Here is a 6033-nt window from a genome sequence, read left to right as displayed (position 1 = left end):
CTCTGGGCAATTAGTGTGATCTTCCGGCTTCTGCCGGCATCTCCCCCTGTTGCTCTTGGTGAATTTTGGCAGGGGTGGGGGGTGTTGGCTCGTCACAGAAGGTCGCTGAAGGTGTCCGATCAGAAGGCGGTGACTCGCGCTCCGGTGGCCGGCTGACCGGGGGTCGCTGCCGCACACACCTCACGCGGCACAGCTGACATACATGTGGAAGTGACATCCTGACCGGCACGCGATAACGGGGTTGTCGCGTCGGTTTCCCGGGGGCTGTGGTTCTCCTGTCCGTGTGACGGGCGGCATGGTTACCCGCCAGCCGGCTTCTCGTGTGGGGCTCGGGGCGGGGCATCGGCCGAGGAAAACCGAGGTCCTCCGGGCTCGTGCCCCACCCCCACTGCAGGTTGTGTCCAGTGAGACGGTGATCACAAAACCGATTTTTGTGCTCCCTGGAAGCACGGACCGACATGTCACACGGGACCTGGACAGCGGCCCCCTTTCCCGAGGCCGGTGACCGCTTGCCCTCAGCGTCTCCGGGGACTTCCGCAGGCTCCCCAGGTGTGGCCTCCCCCCTTCCTGCTTCGTTTTCCCAAGACGCCACTTTGAAGTTATTATGGAGGGGTGCGTACCCATTGCTTCTCTGCTTCTTCGTGCTTATATTCATTTTCCACTTTTAATTGAGTTTATTGGGGTGACGCTGGTTAACAAAACTGCGCAGGCTTCACTCCTGACTGTCGGTCGGGCATCGTCCCGCAAACTGAAAGGCCGCGGGTTCGACTCCTTGTCCGGCACAGGCCTGCGATGCAGGTTTCCTCCCCTCGGGGGCGCCCAAGAGGCAGCTGAGCCGTGTGTCTCTCCCTCTCTCCCTCCCTCCCCTCTCTCCAAAAATAAATATGTAAAATCTTCAAACAAATACCTAAGCAGACCCTTCTATAACATCATTCCCGCCCCTCCCTGAAATTGCATTTCCACTTTCTTTTCCCTTCAGAGTTTTATCCCGATGAAATGTCGAGTTTCAAAGCCTTATTAGTTGACCTGTAATTCTCTGCTACAAAACTGTGCATGCAAATTGAATTTTCAAATTTCAGGTGCCTCGTGACTGCAAGGTCCTCAGGGCGAACATCGTCCCCCCAGGTGGAGGCAGCGTTAGAAAGTGTTCAGACCGAATGGTGACAGAGGGGACGTGACCTGGGGTGGCGAACAAACACACAGTACAACGTGCAGACACTGTATTACAGAACTGTCCACCTATAGTGAAACCTACATAATCTGACTGATCATTGTCGCCCCAATAAATTCAATAAAAATTTAAAAAAGTGATTAAACATCATGCATATATCACAACATTTGCTAAATAAGGGTTTTTTTTTAGACATTTTTTAGACATTAGAGAGAGGGCGGGGAGGGAGAGACAGGGAGAGAAACATCAGCTGCACCCAGAACCCTGGCCCGTGCCCTGGCCGGGATTCAAACCTGCGACCTTCTGGTTCACAGGGTGGTGCTCCAGCCCGCTGAGCCACACTGGCCAGGGCTGACGGACGGCTTTTAGACACAGACACCTCTCAGCTGAAATGTGTGTCTTCACGGGACGAATGCAGAGGGAACTCAAGGGGCCTGGGACGCAGTCTCGGGTCACAGTGAGACCCTCCCCAAGGGGCTGGTGAGGGGCGGGGGAGAGGGACGTACTTTGGAGTCGGGCTGGAGAACCGCGGTGGAACGCGGGTGGAAAATCGGGGTTGGTGCGCCGTTTCCTTCGCTGCGCCCGTGTTAGGGAGGAAAACCTGGACACCGAGGGTTCGGAAGTAGATCTCCGTAGAGCCGTGTGCCCGTGTGCGCTCGGGGACCCCTCCATGCCCCAGGGGACAGCACAGGGGCTGGGCTAACCAGCCCCGGCTCTCCGAGGGGCTGAGCCGCTCTCCCTCTGAGCGCCCGGCTCCCTGGTTTCCCCACGGCTGGTGCGTGGGAGAGGGCCGGGTGCAGCCGGGTGCAGACGTGTAGGAGGCGGGCGAGGGGGGCTTCTTGTAGGAGGCAGACGAGAAATCGCGTGGCATCGCAGTGGGGGGGGCTCTAGAGTCTGGCACGGGACGACAGGCGTCCCCCTTCTCCACCACCACCCCCTGTGACCCACGGCAGAGGACGGCCTGCCCTGGCCCGCCCCTTCCTCGCCTGTGGTGTGGGACCCACGGCCGAGGCCTCCGTGGGCTGCTGTGGGGCGGACTCAAGGGTCGGCGTGCGAGCCGAGCACTGGCTGGGGGGAACCTCAGCGATGGTCGTCCTCAGAGGTTCCGGCGTTCGCCTCCAGACTGGGCTCCGCCCGTGGGGCCGTTGCTCCACCTCGTGTCTCAGGTCGAGGTTCTTCCGGGCACCAGCCATGGCACCTGAGTCGCCCGGCCTCACGGGCAGCATGCGGCCTCGGGGACTCCCGTCGACCTCAGGCTTCGGGGCCCCCCCTGGCATCTTCCCAGCAACCTCAGGAGGTTGGACGTGTGAACTCTCTGGGGACGTGTCCTGGGGGGCTGGGCCTCCGAGTGCAGGCAGTTAGTCCATGGGGTCCGCGGACCCTGGTTAGGGGCTGCGTACAGGGGTGTCCAACCCGAGGGCCGTGTGCGACCCAACCCAAATCGTACATTTACGTGAAACATGATGAGATTTCTTTGTGTGTGATGACATGCCGCACTGTATGTAATATGGGGCCCAAGACGACTCTTCTTCTCCCAGTGTGGCCCTGAGATGCACCAAGGTCGGACACCCCTGATTGCAGAAGGCCACCATCCGGGGTCCACTGGGGGGAGGGGTCACTGCCACAAACGCAGGTGAGGCCAGGGCTTCCAGCCACAGCAGCAGAACCCCCCCACCCCGCCGGCGACGACCGCTGTGTCGGGTCACACCGTTTTAATCCCACCGGGGCTGTCTCCCGACATTAAACTGTCCAGGCGGGATTTATGTCCGCGGCTGCTCTGCAAGACCACTTAACCCGGCACAGCCGTTTAAAAGTAGTTAATGACAGAGCCGGCGTGACTCTCCCCATGAGTGATCGCGCCGGCGCGACCCGGGCCGTCACGGTTTATGGCGGGAGGCACTTTGCCCGCGGCCTGCTTCAGCCGCGGCAGGTAATTTGAAATGAAACGAGACAGTTTCTACAAGCAGATTGATTTGAGAATCTCGTCTGTTCTTCCCTTTGACCCTTGACAAGTTGACACCACAAAGATTGTGACTTGAAAAAATGATTGGGCGCAGACACATTCAGGGGGGACGATTTCCCGGGCCCCGAGGCCGCGGGCCGGGCGGGGTGGCAGGGTTCCGGGGTCGTATTGATTATCTGACCGGTGATGAGTGTCCGCTCGTAACCCCAACCAGGGGGCTTCTGTTCCTGGTGGGGGACGCGTGGCCCGGTGTCCAGATGAAGAGATTCAGCGTTTACTTACCGTGACTTTTATATTTTAATCCTCACCTGAGGACTGCTGATGTTTGTTGATGCTAGAGGGAGAGGAAGAGAGAGAGGAGAGGGAAACATCCATTGGTGGCTTCCCATCTGCACCCCGGTCGGGGATCGAACCTGCCGCCTTTTGGGTGTACGGGACGATGTTTCACCTACCTGAGCCACCCAGCCAGGGCACGATACAGACCTTACAATACACTTATTAAGCGTGTTTGATACAGTCGGTTGTGTTTGGTTGAAAACTGCAGCCTGTGTGTGAGGATGAGAAATTGAGTTTGCGTGCATGGATTTTACCTTTTTTTTTTTTTTGGTTGTTCCTGGATTTTTTTTTTTTTTTGGTGAGTGTGGCTCCTCGCCCCCAGGAGGAGGCGCTGTGACGGAAAGGATGTGTGAGCAGATGAACAAACCCTCAACTCCCCACGAACCCTGTTTGCTGCTAAACCTGCGGGACGGCGTGCAGACTCTCACAGCAGCGAGCAGCAGGCCACAGCTGGGCGACGGTTTCTCCCCGTATTCCGAGGCCTCCCTGGCCTTCCAGGGCCCCGCTTCTCTCAGGAGCCAAGTCTGGTCCTGAACCGGCGCGGCCCGACACGCAGAATTAAAAAACCCAGACCAGCAGGGAAAGTGACAGCCAGGATGGTTTTCCCCAGGAAGCGGAGGCCCCCGCTCACCGTTACCTACCCTTTGCGCCCACATTATCTTAAGGGCGCGGCGACCGCGCCGCGGATTTACGAGCGCGCGGACTCGCGGCCCAGCGCCGGCGCCGTGCCGCCGACGGCCGCGGAAGCCCCGCGCCCCCGCGGCCTTTGTGTTTTGCCCCATTCTAACCGCTCGGTTTGAGATATAATTTCGGAGACGCTCGCGAAGAGCGTTGCAAACCCCCGGCGGGCCTCCGTGTAAATTATTTACTGCCCTTTGGAGCCATCTCTTCATTGAGCTATGCTGGAAGTATGTTGCCGGGATGCTGCTTTATGGGGCCCATCGGGCCTCGCGGACGGGCCGTTTAATAAGCCCCGCACCTGGCAGGATGGACGGCCTGACCCGCGCGCCCCCGCTCGGGCGGACGCCGTGCGAGATTGCTTTGTGAAATAAAGCTGTCGGTAACATCAACAAAATAAAAAATGATCGTATTCCAATACTCTCTGCTGAGGACCCTGACAGAGCTGAAATATGGAATAAAATTGAAAGTAGATTAGTTTTGGGTCCTAAGTCATGTTTTGACAAGAAATAGGGGAGGAGAACATATCTTTGAACTTTTAGTTTTAAAGTTTTTTAATGAAAATATTTATCATCGCGCAGGCGCCCTCTTTCTTGGCCACAGCGAGGCCGTTCAGCCTTAAAACAATCCTTCTCTTTCCGTGGGGGGCACGCGGGCCGCGCGACCCCCACACTCCAGGCCGCAAAGGGGGCTCGCGCGGCCTCCGACGGGGTGACGCTGGCACGTTCGGGGGCGCCGCGCAAGAGAGCAGCCTATGCAAGGGCTGGGAAATCAGTCGTTAATAAGCCACATGTTTCCCGGGCCGCGTAATGCATGCAAATAGTGCCGGCCGGCCCGGCTGCTCCGCCGCGCTGCCGCGCCCGCCCTCTGCCACGTCCTGAGTGGGAGAAGCGGCGCAGGCGCGGCCGAGGGGCTGCGATGGCTTTCCGCCCGGAGGGATGTGACCACGGAGGCCGTGCGCACGGTGGCGCGGCGCCTCGCGCACCGCGGGCTTGTGTATGGGTCGGGCGAAGTCGTGACGGACACGAGGCGTGCGCGGTCAGCCGGTCAGCCGGTCAGCAGACGGCGCGGGCGGAGCGGTGGCTGCCTCCCCAGACATCTGCAAATAGTCTGTGTCCTCCAGCGAGACACTTAGCTCTTGAAATTGTGCTGCTGCTCCTTCCCCGGGGTCCTGGTTGCGGAGGGAGGGTGGGTGGGGGGGGCTCCCCCGCCTCAGGGCAAACCTTCCTCTTTTCACTTGCTTCCCCTAAAACGGGTCTGGGGCGGCTGGGCTCACGCCCCGTGCCCAAGTTCGGGGCCGGGCTCCGTCACTGAGCCTGCAACTCCGGCTTCTTTCAGAGCAGAAATCTCAACGGACTTTCCTCCCTAACCACCGTGAGGCCCCGGGAGGGTCAGAACTGGTCAGACACGGAGGGACGCTGCTTCTGGGCATGGAAATGTCCCCGCGTCCCAATCTCCCACCTCCCGCAGCCAGAGATCTCCAACACACACGGCACAAGTCAGGGTTGTTCTGGCTAAAAGTTCCCAGGAAGAAGTTTGTATCAGGTGTCAAAGGATCTGTCCTGGGATATTTTAAAGCTGCCACAAAGGACACTAAAATTCAGATGCATGCGAATCACAGCTGTGTTTCTGAGTCGCTGGGGGGCATGCCGAGTCCCGGGAAAGCCCCGCACGGTCTGTTGGTCCCGAACTCGCCCATTAACCGGTTTTGACCTTGACGTTCCCGAGTAATGTCTTTCCACGGGCGGTGAGTCACTGTCAGCACAGGCCGGATGTGAATGGCCAGGTGTCAACGATGCAGGTGGAATTTGCATGTGATCCGCTCATGGCTTTCCCGCCAAATGTCGCCGGTCCAGTGGGGCCCCAGGCTTCCTGGGAAGGGTCC

Source organism: Phyllostomus discolor, chromosome 15 (assembly GCF_004126475.2).
Source record: "Phyllostomus discolor isolate MPI-MPIP mPhyDis1 chromosome 15, mPhyDis1.pri.v3, whole genome shotgun sequence".
Taxonomy (NCBI): Eukaryota; Metazoa; Chordata; class Mammalia; order Chiroptera; family Phyllostomidae; genus Phyllostomus; species Phyllostomus discolor.
Note: the sequence above shows the minus strand (reverse complement) of the source record.